Raw genomic sequence first — 13,395 nt, 5'->3', positions numbered from 1 at the left:
TAAGATATCATCGGTTTATGAGAGACTCAAAGAAAAGGGGAAGATTTAGTCAAACTGGAAGATGGACACTGGCTGTATACAAAGGAACAAAATACCGATGGAGTGGTGGAATTGGGTTCCTGATCAACAAAAGAATTGGGTTTCAACCATAAAAGTAGAAAGTATTACCAAAAAAATTGTTTGCTGTGCTATTATGCTAAAAAGTTGCTATTCTCTTAAAATTATTCAAACTTATGCTCCTACAAGTAGCCATAGTGATGAAGTTAAAGAATTTTATGAATATGTATTGCACTTTACAAACAGGACAACTACTACTATAAAATTGTAATGGCAGATTTCAATGTGAGAATTCGTAAGGTCTAAAATGGGAAATGATCTGTTGGCCCATATGGAAATGTAAAAAGAGATGACAGAGGCAGGCTACTATGTGAATCTACGAATGTTCCATCATGAAAATTCTTCCACTTAACAAATACCCGTAGCATGGAAAAATGCAGAAGCCATCCTACTGCACAAAAAAGGTGACAAGACAGATTTAAAAAAAAAAAAACTGTTGACCAATAAGTTAATTGCCAGTTGTCTTCAAGGTTTTCACAAAGATATTTCAAGAAAAATAGGCACGATACTTGATGCATCACAACCCAAAGAACAAGCAGGCTTCAGTACAATGGATCACATCCACATGGTGCAGCAATTTATAGAGTTGCATAATGAATAAAACCTTCCATTATGTATTGCCTTCATCAAATTGGAAAAAGCATTCCACTCAGTCACAAAACAAGCAATAATCAGCACCCTAATCAACCAAGATGTAGACAGAGCTTACATTAATATTTTCCAATCAATATATGAAAAACCAAATGCATCAATACGGGTCAACAACGATACAGTTTTCAGATTGACATAGAAAAAGGTGCCTGACAAGGAGAGAATCATCCCAAAACTATTTTCTGCCTGTTTAGAATAAATTTTTTGCTATTTAAATTGGGATAATAAAGGACTCAACATAAATGGAGATTACCTGAATTACTTACAATTTGCAGTTGATATCATTCTCTTTGCCAATGATCCAGAAGAAGATTAGATTAAGAATGTGAAGAGCATAGATTCAAACTGAGGATAGGCAGCTGTTGAAAAGATGTGTGGAAGTTTGCCTTTAGCCAGCAGGTAGTTGATTGCTGGAACAGACTTCCATCTGTTGTTGTGGAAGTTGATGCAAATGTTTGTCTAGTTCAGACTTAAATTTAAGGCTGAACTAGATCAACATTTGCAGTGACCGGATGGCAAAATGGGAATTTTTTTTTTTTTTTTTGGCTAATGCTATATAAGCTTGCTTTCTTTCATCATATACCTTAACTAATGCTAACTGCAGCATGAAAGCAAGAAGTTCAGTTTGAAAATGAATATCAAGAAAACACAGGTTACGTTCAACAAATGTACAAAGAAAATCATAGACGATGGATAAGAACTAGAAGAAGTGGAAAGGTATGTTTATCTTGGATAAGGAATTAACAGATGGAAACATCGTGATGGAAATCAAACGACACAAAACTGGGATGGCAAACATTTGGAAAGCTTAATATAGTCTTCAAGACAATCTTGGCACTCTGTCTCAAACGAAAAGTTTTTGATCAATGTATTCTTCCTGTCCTAACCTATGGATATGAAACATGAAAAACAAATGCCAAAGCTTTACAAAGACTGAGGGTCACACAGAGAAGTATGGAGCACTGAATTTTGAACATAACCAAGAGACCAAAAAACGTGCATGGATCTGCCAACAAACCAAGGTCTGTGACATCATTGAAAGAAAAAAGCACTTAAAATGGAAATGGGCAGGTCACATATCGAGAAGAACTGATGAGAGATAAACTAAATGAATTTTGGAATGGATACTGCCTGACTCTAAATGACCAAGGCAAAAGATTAGGTTTATCGATGAAATTGTGAAATTTGCTGGTATACAATGGCAACAGAAAGCACAATACCACAGGCATTGGAAGCTTGTTGAGAAGCTTTAATCCTGCAGTGAATCGACAATGGCTGAAGATGATGATACTGGTCATCACAGAAAACCCAGTTTCACAACAGCAGGTAGTTGAAAACTGCAACAAAACCATGAGAGCTCGTTTAGCCAAATTAGGAAAATCTTCTTGCAGTTAAATCCAGAAGCTGTCCAGATCATTTGCTTGGTATTTTTAATTCAAGTTCTACTTATGTTTTAGCTCTGCAAATTCCTCTTCTTCTGCCATGGAAAGCCAGCTAATATCTGATTTTGTTCAAATCTGGAAAGTTCCCTTCAAGTTTATCTCTCGGTAATGTCAAGTATTTACAAATCAAATTTTTTATATCTTTCTTCAAATAATAATCAGAATTTTTTGGTAAAATTTCATAATTGTCCTCTTCGACTTTCCTTGACCAAATTATTAATTTGTCTCTAAGCACTGAAAGCTTGTCTGTTGCATCAAAATGCTCCCACTCTTTCCTTGCATACTGGAATTTGTTTTGTTCAGGAGTTCAAACATATCAGACAGAAAAGCTAATTTGGTGCACCACAGTTAATTTTTATATAAACTCAGTTTTATTTTCACACTCAAATAACTCCAACATTGTAGCCTTAAGCTCAAAAATGCAACTTAACACTCATCCCCCGATAACTGGCATACCTTGATAATGAGGAGAATATTGTGTTTTTTACCCATTTCTTCATACATATATGAGAAAATATGCATTATTTAAGAAGCCTGCTTTTATTAAAGTTTACTATCTCTCTTTACAGTGTTATCTAAAACTATCATTAGGACTTCATTAATAGTTTTTGCAACCAACACTTCTTGGTGTAGGAAGCTTGATTGATTGATTGAGTTTTTATTGGCGCATCAGCGACTATGGTTATAATGCGCCAAACCCTTGTCATAAAAAGTAAATACTTTCAGTGACCTACTGAATTAGGTCACTACGTCAGATTATAAAAACAAGTATAAACTGTAACATAATGTCTTAAAATAATAAGTTTTTTAAATATGAGTAAAAAGGTTTACTAGTTTTAGGAAATTAAAAATAGCAGACACATGGTCATTGTCGGATAAAATCTGACTGAGTGTATACGGCTCAGTCAGATGGTTAAAAGCGGTAAAACGAGCATTTCTAAAACTGGTACAGTCAACTAAAATGTGTCTGATTGTTAAGATTGTGCCGCAGGACTCACACATAGGAGGGTCATCAGCCCTCAGCAAAAACGAGTGTCAAATGACTATGTCCTATGCGGGTCCGGGCAAGAACAACTTCCTCCTTACGATTCCTGCGCAGACTAGACTGCCACGGTTCAATTACAGGCTTTATACAATATAGTTTATTTCCAGTCTGTCTATTCCACGAGTCCTGCCATTGGGAGTGTATGTTTTGGTGTATTATTTGCCTGTAGTCTGTATAGGGGACTGACAGGCAGCGATTATTATTGGGGATTGCTGATTTGGCTGCAGTGTCAGCCAAATCATTTCCCCTAATCCCAATGTGGCTGGGAATCCAGCAGAAGCGGATATCATATTCACGTTCTCGAAGGAAGTGAATCTTCTGCTGAATGCTAGACAGAACCGGATGAGGATTATATCTCACAGATATTAAAGCCTGTAACACACTGAGAGAGTCAGAGTATAAAATGAACCGTTGGTATTGGCATTTACTAATGTGATCCAAGGCTAACTCTATAGCATGCAGCTCTGCAGTAAATATACTGCATTCAGAGGGAATCTGCTCCGATGTAGTGGTGTCTATAAAGACAGCAGCAGATCCCACATATGATTCCGACTTCGAGCCATCTGTGTAAACTGGCGCGAAGTCAGAATGTTCAGCTCGGTGTGCTGAATAAAGCTGCAGGTAGACCGACGATGGAGTGTCCGACTTTCCCCAATTTCTAAGGGACAAGTCACATGCCGGGACATGAGCATGCCAGGGTGGAAAGGGTTGCTTTGGTGTTTGGGCAACCTTGTCTACCTTGATATTAAGTTCTTTGAGTAGCTCTTGGAGACGAATACCAAAAGGATGATTGGCAGTCTTACGGGTATTGTATAAATTTTCCCATCGTGGCTCAAAAACGAATGGACACGTAGGATGGTCTGGCAGGGATTTCAGTTTTAAAGACAACTGCTTACGTCGAAGCGATAACGGTGGTTCGTTTGCTTCGACGTATAAGCTCTGGACAGGAGATGTGCGATATGCTCCAGTAGCAATACGTAGGGCCTGATGATGGACGGGGTCCAGCCACCACAGAACACTGTCTCAGGCTGAGGAATATACCTGGGACCCATAGTCTAGTTTGGATCGCACAAGTGCACGGTAAATCCGAAGAATGGTACATCGGTCTGCTCCCCAAGATGTAGAGGAGAGCGAGCGGAGAATATTAAGCCCACGTGTGCACTTTGTGCGGAGTTGACGAATATGATCCAAAAAAGTTAGTTTTTTATCGAATATGAGTCCCAAAAATTTTGTGTTTGCTGCTACTGGAATAGCATTTTGTCCGAGCCTTAATTCGGGTTCAGGATGAAGATTACGCTTGCGACAAAAGTGTACGCAAACAGTCTTCTCCGGCGAGAACCTGAAGCCATTTGCAAGTGCCCAGGAATTCAGACTATCAATGGCTTTCTGCAGTTGTCTTTCAATAACCCTCATGTTGCACGACTGGCAAAAAATGCTAAAGTCATCAACATAGAGGGCACTGTTTACAGTTGGAGGAAGTTGTTCTGTGATGGAATTTATTTTTATGGCAAAAAGCGTGACACTTAATCAGTATTAAGTGTCACGCTTTTTGCCATAAAAATCGAGGGAGTACCACAAATCCTTGTGGTACTCCCTCCTCTTGGCTAAAGGAGCGAGAGAGTGAGGATCCCACACGAACTTGGAACGATCGATTGGCTAAAAAGTTTTGAATAAAAAAGGGCAGATGCCCTCTTAGGCCTAGGCTATGTAAGTCTTTTAAAATGCCAAATCTCCAAGTTGTGTCATACGCTTTCTCCATGTCAAAGAACACCGACACCAAGTGTTCCCGTTTTAGGAAAGCATCCCGGATGGATGCTTCCATTCTAATAAGATGGTCCAGAGTGGACCGGTTTCTTTGTAAGCCGCACTGGATGCTGGAAAGAAAGTCATTTGATTCTAAATACCATATTAAACGAGAATTGACCATTCTCTCCAGGATTTTGCACAGACAGCTAGTCAGAGCAATAGGACGATAGTTGGTGGTGACTTTTGGATCCTTTCCTGGCTTAGGGAAGGCAAGAACGATTGCCTTTCGCCAGGAGTCCGGAAACTGCCCTTCAGTAAAGATTCTGTTATACAGAAGGAGCAGACAATCCATAGATATTGGTGAAAGATGTTTAATCATTTCATAATGGATGCCATCTGGTCCAACAGCACTTGCTTTGGAAAGAGTGAGGGCTCTTTTGAGTTCCTCTATAGTGAACGCCCCATTGTAGGGATAGAGGCCCTTGGTCTTAAAATTAAGTGCTTGTTTTTCCAATTTATGTTTCAGGACCAGGAACTCTGGGGAGTACGAGGATGTTGCGGAGATGTTAGAGAATGTTTCCCCAAGAGCATTGGCTATTGCAGTTGGATCTGCAATAGCGCATCCATTATAATCTAGGATTGAAGAAGGGTGGGATGTATATTTTCCCTTCATTTTCCGGATTTTATCCCAGACTACCTTAGAGTTGGTAGACTGGTTAATAGATGATGTAAAACGGATCCACGATTCCTTTTGACTCTGACGGCGGATATATCGTGCTTTGGCTCGTGCACGTTTAAAGGCTATAAGGTTGGTCATGGTAGGATATCGGCGGAATATCCCCCACGCTTTGTTTTGAGCCTTTTTTGCTGCTGTGCATTGTGAATTCCACCAAGGTTTGGGAAATGGTGGAAACCGGGCTGATGTTTTTGGGACAGTATTAGCAGCTGCTTGGACGATGATTTCTGTGATGTACTTAACTGCATCATTGATAGGCTCTTGACTGACTGTGCTAAGATCAAAATTTGCCTGATGTTGGAAGGCAGTCCAGTCAGCCTGATCAATCTTCCACCGTGGTAACCTAAAAGGAAGACATGGTCTCCCACTGTGTAACAAGGTTATCACGGGGAAGTGATCGCTTCCGTATGGATTCTCCTCCACTTCCCAAGTGAGTGAAGGGAGTAGAGAAGGGGAGCAGATAGAGAGATCAATGGCAGAAAAAGTACGGGTAGGCATGTGGAAAAAAGTGTTTGTTCCAGTATTTATAAGGGAAAGGTCATTGTCATTGAGCATACGCTCTATGACTCGTCCCTTTCCGTTGATGTTAGCACTACCCCACAGGGTGTTATGTCCGTTAAAATCCCCGTGAAGTAAGAAAGGGGGAGGCAGCTGCGTTAGAAGATCATCAAGGTCTGTCTGGGTGATGTCAGTCCCAGGTGGCAAATAAATGGAGCACACAGTTAATAGAAATCCCACTGAAAGGCGAATTGCAACAGCCTCTATGCTGGTTGTAATTAGCAAGGGCTGCACTGGGGTCTGGTTACCCACAAGGATAGCCACTCCCCCATGTACAGGGCCATCCGCAATTCTATCCTTTCGAAAAAATGTGATGTTGTGCATGGTGGGATCATCATTTGCCTTTAGATATGTCTCCTGCAAGCAAAAGCAAACTGGCTCGTGTTTTTGCAGGAGGGCCTTGATGTCATCAATATTTTGCCGGAATCCACGACAATTCCATTGTAGGAATTTAGCCATTATTTGGACTTGGTGGGTCCATCAGGCGGCTTCCGAGGTGCTGAGGGCTTACTTTTATCAGTCTTGGGTTTCTCTTTTTTGGGGAAGAATGGACGCTGTCCCGTGTCCATTTCTTCCTCCGCAAAGAGTTCCAAGACTGAATCTTCGGGTACCTCCTTCTGCCCGACATCCATCTTTTCTTGGGTACTAGGGGGGACTTCCCCTTTCTTATTCTTTTCTTTCATAGTTACCTTTGTTATTTGTGGAGCGTTAGGAGGTACCGATATAGGAGTGGCAGCTGATTGGTCCTTCTGTGCAGGTTTTTGAGAACTTAAAAGATATCGCACGATGGGAGTGAAAGACTCCTTTGGAGGAATGGTCATGTCCGTCTGAGTTCCGACGGAACATCTCCCGCTACCTTCTGGGTGTAGGTAGGTTTCTTGATATTCAGGGGTTTGACCGATTTCCTTGCCTCCTGGTATGATATATTTAGCTCTGCCTTCGGCCGTTGAATTTCTTTTTCTTCTTTCCACCTCTGGCATGCTCGTGAATAGGCCAGGTGTTCGCCTTCACAGTTAATACAGGTGGGTTTTGCGGCTGAACATGCTGTCGTTTCGTGGTCCTTTGCACCGCATCGAGCGCATGCAAGGACTCCACGGCAGGCCATTTGAGAATGTCCATACTTCTGGCATTTAAAACACCGTAAAGGGTTCGGAACGTATGGACGCACTGAACAGTTGATGTATCCAGCTTTAATCTCGTCAGGAGGTTTAGGAGAGTTAAAAGTCAGGATAACGCTCTTGGTTTTAACAATTTTTCCATTCCTTCGCGCAGTAATTCTCTTGACGGCAATGACTCCCTGTGGTTTTAATTCGGAGCAGATTTCCTCCTCTGTTACGTCGAGAAGGTCCCACTCTGAAATGACACCTCTCGATGAGTTGAGTGTTCTGTGTGGTGTCACTGTTATAGGTATTCCTCCGATTGATGTTGTTCGGAGGAGATGTTCAGATTGCCTGTCATTTTTAGTTTCAATTAAGAGGTCTCCAGAACGAAGCCTCTTAACTGATTTGGGTGAACCTGCTAACCCATCTAACCCTTTTTGAATGAAAAAGGGCGACATTTTACCAATCGGTGTCTCATTGGTAGAATGCATGATTAAGAACCTTGGGACTGGCCCTGATGGTAATTCGGTTCGCTGCCTCTTTTTAGCAATAATGCTATCTGCTTCACTGTCTAAATTTTCAGATAGGGACCGGGTTGGGGCCCCTGAAGGAATAAGTTTATCAGGATTCATAGAGGTTTTTTATTTGTTCAGTGCCCGGGCTCCCCACCCACCACGGAGCCCAAAGGGATGCCCACTACCCGGCATGCAATAAATGCGCTCGGGAGTGGGACGCCAGGGCTACCCAGACACTATACCTGCACCGCCGCCAGCCTGAATCCTGTCCCTCGGACCATGAGGGTATGGGCGTGGCATTGACACGGTTGACCCTCGCAGGCGAGCCTACTAGCCGATTGATCCTAGCCGGGCCTTCCAGGACCACCCGTCTTGTCGAAGCAGGGGCCAAAGTGGTGAATTGAAGCTGGGCCCCTCAACCACCAGGATCCCCCTTTCCGAATTTCCACGGGTCGCAGCGCACGGCAGACACGCCGGATTCCATTGATGTAAGCCTGGAACCTGGGCTGTGGGCGTTGGATCCCAGTGATGCTAGTCTGCAAGTCCAGCAGCATCACTGGGAGGTCCCCTCACCACGTACAAGTGCCCACGTCGAGGGGGGGGTGTAGGAAGCAAGGTGAGATTAGCATTTTCTCATTTTGTTTTTTTTCCTGAGGAAATAAAACTTTCTGTAGCCTCTGTCATTGAACTGAACCATTTTAGTGAGTTGACTTGTTGCAACATGTTCAGTGTCTCATCAAACTGAACACGTTGCATGTCTGAAGTCTTTCAAAATAGAAGTTGTGTGTTTTGCCTCACTTTAAAATGACTGATTTTACTGGGAATTTGTATCACATTTTGTTTCAAATTAGGAAATTATGCAACAGAAATCTACAAAATGTTAAAAACAAGCTTTCAGAAAAGTATGTAAAGCTTAAAGAGGGCCACTTGTTCGCCAAAGATGATTCTCGCTCTGGTCACCCTTCAAATCACTCACATTAGTGATCTGATCAAGAGTGACCAACATTTAACTGTCTCTGCAAAGTTTCTTATGAAATTATTGGACAAGATTTGGGTATGTGATGCCTTTCAAAAAAAAAAAAAAAAAAAGTTTGTTCTTTGTATCATCGCTGATGATCAACAGTGATTTCACATGATATTCGCTTTGTTCACCCTTCAATCACTCACATTAGTGATCTGATGCCTTTCAAAGTGACCAACATTTAAATGTCTCTGCAAAGTTTCTAATTAAATTATTGGACAAGATTTGGGTATGTGATGCCTTTCAAAAAAGTTTGTTCTCTGCATCATCACTGTTGATCAACAGAGTGATTTCACGTGAGGATCTCTGTCAATATGCTGATGCTGACCAACACTCTTTCTTCCATCATTACTGTTTCTTCCATCATTCCAAGGCCCCAATCCTTTCAGTGGAAGACTCCACCTCCAACAAAAAGCAAGACAATTCAAGAATGTGAAAAATGCTTATTGTATTTTTTTTTTTTGACTCACAGAGCACTGTTCATTATGAATTTATGCCTTGTGATCAAACAATGAATGGAGAATACTGGAAAAAAAAAAAAAAAAACACAACAGTTCTGTAGCGATTGAGTGATGCAGTTTCAAAGAAAATGGCCAGGAAAATGGAGACTTCATGGAACTACCTGCACCACAAAAAAGCCCTTATACACAGTTTTCCATTCAATTCCTTGCAAAGCACTCCATCAGTGTGTTCCTTCATTTGTCACACATCAGATTTAACTCTAATTTGGAAAGGAAAATAAACTTGCAGTTTATTTTGCTTCTCAAACTTAAATTCCCCTTGGAAAGTAACAAATTTTGTATGACTGAGAAAATTATTCAGAATATAGACAAACTTTTACTGCGAATTTGTATCATATTTTGTTTCAAATTAGGAAAATGTGCAGCAGAAATTTGCAAAAAGGTAAAACAAGCTTTCAGAAAAGATGCTGTGTGCATCATTCAAAAACTTTTCAGTGGTATGTAAAGTTTAAAGAGGACCATTTGTCCTCCAAAGATGATTCTTGCTCTGGTAGCCCTTCAAATCACTCATGTTTGTGATCTGATCAGGAGTGATCAACATGGTGGTAGTATCCACCAAGAATAAGTAACATTAGTCTTCTCCACTGGTGAAGCATTGCTTATTCGAGATACTGCAATATCAGGGCAACTCACTGTGAAGGCATTCACAATATGAGATATAACAAAAACTATGCCATTTCACCTACTTCAGTGATTTACTATGAACTAACATGATGCTATGCACTAACCTGTTTGATTAATTTTCTCAGTCTATGAATAATTTAGGAACTATTGGCAGTTCCAAAAGAAGCCCATCAGAAATGTTACCAGGAGTTATAGAAGCATTGGAATCAGCATATATGGTGTCAAATGAGGCAACTGATCCTCTCGTATAAAACAATGTAGCTTGGTCCAAATTGATAACCACCCTTCCACCTTCAAATCATCAGCAAACTGACAGCTTCCCTTGCACTCTCATCAATAATTTATGAAAATCAGAAGAGATCCCACTTGTCACACTGGTTTACTTTCAAGACTGTTAATGATCCCTCTTATCTCTTACCTTTTAGCTAGCCTCCAAGAGACAGGATCTTACCAGTAATCCCAATTTTTTCCAGTTTATTTAGCATACTTTCCTGATGGAGGGTATCAAAAGCTTTACTAAAGTCTAGATGTATAACGGCAAGATTGTTTTCCTTCATTAAAATGCTTAATGACTTTATCATGGTAATTTGTCAGATTGGTCAGTCACAATATCCCTCTTTGTGAACCCATGCAGAGATCTATTGAGGTAACATTCTTGCCAAGCTGGTCCTGAATTGTAGCTTTGCCATAGACTCCTGTATGACTTCCTTTCTTAATAGGCATGTCAATTGTAGGCGTACACTCCTTCTTCTGTGTACTATTATATATAAATAATTAGTTACTTATTTATACACAAAATTCACCTACATTAATTTTATCTGGTAACTACAAGTTATCCTGGGGCCTCTGACGGCATTAACAAAATTCCAGGCAAATTATTTATTTAGCTAGAATAATTTAGTGAGATAATTGACAATACGCATGAAAAATTTAGCATGTTTAATTATAGAAACTGACTTAAATACATACAAAATTTATCACAAGAAAACTTTTCCATATTATAGATGTTTCCCCACTGGGATAGACAATTTCAACAAGTCCGTTCTATATCTCATTCTAAATTGAATTATATATAGTTCTTTACGACATCCAACTTGATTATCCAGCTACCTCCTAGGCTAGTCAAATTTATCAGTTAGGATTTCGGAATGCCTTTCTCCCTCTTTTTTGGATTATTTCCTTGACTAGGAATAATAATACGAAACAGTACTTACAATAACAATAAGAAGAGCAGGACAAACCAGATCAGACCTTTACGTAAGGGAAAGGGGATAGTAATAAATACACCAGCTGCCGTTGCAGATGAACTCAACAGTTATTTTGCATCGATATTTACAAATGAAAAGCCTTTTGTGGCAATGGGAAATTGTGGGAGCGAAGTTAAAAAATATGTAATTAATGATATTGAAATTTCGCAAGATTATTTAATGAAAAAACTTTCGAGCCTACGGACAATAAGGCTCCTGGAGTTGATGGAATATACGCTGTAATCTTAAGAGAGGCAGCAAGCGAGTGCATTGAACCATTGAGGCTAATTACGCGAGCATCACTAGACTCTGGGGAGATTCCCTTGGATTGGAAAAGTGCAAATGTATCTCCCATACATAAGGGTGGCTCTAAAAGTGAAGTTGGAAATTATCGACCTGTCAGTCTGACTTCAGTAGTAGGGAAAATCATGGAGGCAATGATCAAGGGTGGAATTCAGGATCATTTGGATCAAATTGAAATTCTCAAGGATACTCAGCATGGTTTTGTAAAGGGAAAATCATGTTTAACAAATCTGGTTCGCTATTTAGAAAGGGTCACTCACGAGCTGGATTTAGGGAATAATTTCGACATTGTTTATTTAGAATTCAGCAAAGCTTTTGACTCAGTCCCACATGAGCGGTTGCTTTATAAGCTGGAACAGGTTGGAATCACTGGGAAAATCCTTAGATGGATAGAAGGATGGCTTCAGGGCAGGAGGCAGAGGGTTGTGATAAATGGCTATTCCTCAGATTGGGTTGATGTAAGAAGTGGGGTTCCCCAAGGATCAGTATTAGGACCACTGTTGTTTTTAATTTTCATAAACGACATTGATGAAGGGATAGAGGGCGTGATGCCTAAATTTGCAGATGATTTTAAAATTGGTAGAGTAGTTAATGATCACTGTCAAGCTGAGCTTCTTCAGAGAGACCTAGATAGACTTCAGGAATGGTCAGAAAAATGGCAGCTGTGCTTTAATCCAACAAAGTGTAAGGTATTACACCTGGGAAACAGTAATCCCAAAAAAACTTATGCACTTGGTGGAGTTCAACTAAACCCAGTACTGGAGGAAAGGGACTTGGGTGTTACGATACGGTCAGACATGAAATTCTCTGAGCATTGTAAACAGGTTGCAAGGAAGGCCCATGGTGTCCTATCGATGATCTATCGAACTTTTGCAAGTAGAGATAGGGACGTGATAATCCCATTATATAAGGCTTATGTTAGACCCCACTTGGAATACTGTGTTCAAGTATGGAGACCGCACCTAAAGAAAGACATCGAGCTTCTTGAATGGGTGCAAAGAAGGGTAATTCGCCTGGTGAGATCGGCAAAAGGGCGTCCTTATGAAGAAAGACTTCGAATATGTGGGTTGCAGAGTTTGGAAACTAGACACCTCAGAGGAGATTTGATTGAGGTGTTTAAGGCTCTGAGAGGCATCAGTAAAATGAATGAGGACAAAATTTTCAAGATTATAAATGATGCTGGAACTAGGGGACATAAATTCAAGTTACGGGGGGGGGGGGAATGTTTAGATTGGACTGCAGGAAGTTTAATTTTACCAGCGAGTTATAAATTACTGGAATAAGTTGCCTTCATGGGTGGTAGAGGCCGACAGTTTGGGGAAATTCAAAGGTCATCTGGATAGTACTTTCGGGTAAGGGAAGCACATAGGATGATAGGTTTAATTTCCTTTTTATTTATTTTTTTTATTTATTAATTATTATTTAGTTATTTATTTTTTTTTTTTTTGTTTTTATCATTGTTTTGTTCGGATTTTTTTTTTTTTTTGGCTGGTGCAGCATAAGCCATAGGCTTTCTTGCACCATGCGGCCGTTACTAATACTAATAACTAATTTCTCCAAGTTTTTGGACCATCTCCTTGATCTTCCAGCACTTTCTTTAACAGCTTCCACATCAGATTCCTTGTTATTATCCAAGATTCTCCTCGACCAAAATCACTTTAATGTTGCCTATTCATACTAAACGGCCCACTTACTATAAATTTATCTACTCTCTTTGAACTACTAGTTACATATCTGCACCTAACTACAACTCCCAACCACGACTTCTC

The 13,395-nt window shown here is 40.3% G+C and overlaps 1 protein-coding gene across 1 annotated transcript in view; it reads right to left on the bottom strand.

The window, feature by feature from the left end:
* Positions 1–13,395, bottom strand: part of l(1)G0289 (plexin domain containing lethal (1) G0289) — a 203,430-nt gene that overhangs the window by 151,229 nt on the left and 38,806 nt on the right. The window lies entirely within an intron of this gene.

The sequence above is a fragment of the Mastigoproctus giganteus genome, chromosome 1, assembly GCF_048544385.1.
Source record: "Mastigoproctus giganteus isolate SK-2022 chromosome 1, ASM4854438v1, whole genome shotgun sequence".
Taxonomy (NCBI): Eukaryota; Metazoa; Arthropoda; class Arachnida; order Uropygi; family Thelyphonidae; genus Mastigoproctus; species Mastigoproctus giganteus.
This window is presented reverse-complemented; position numbering and strand designations above follow the sequence as displayed.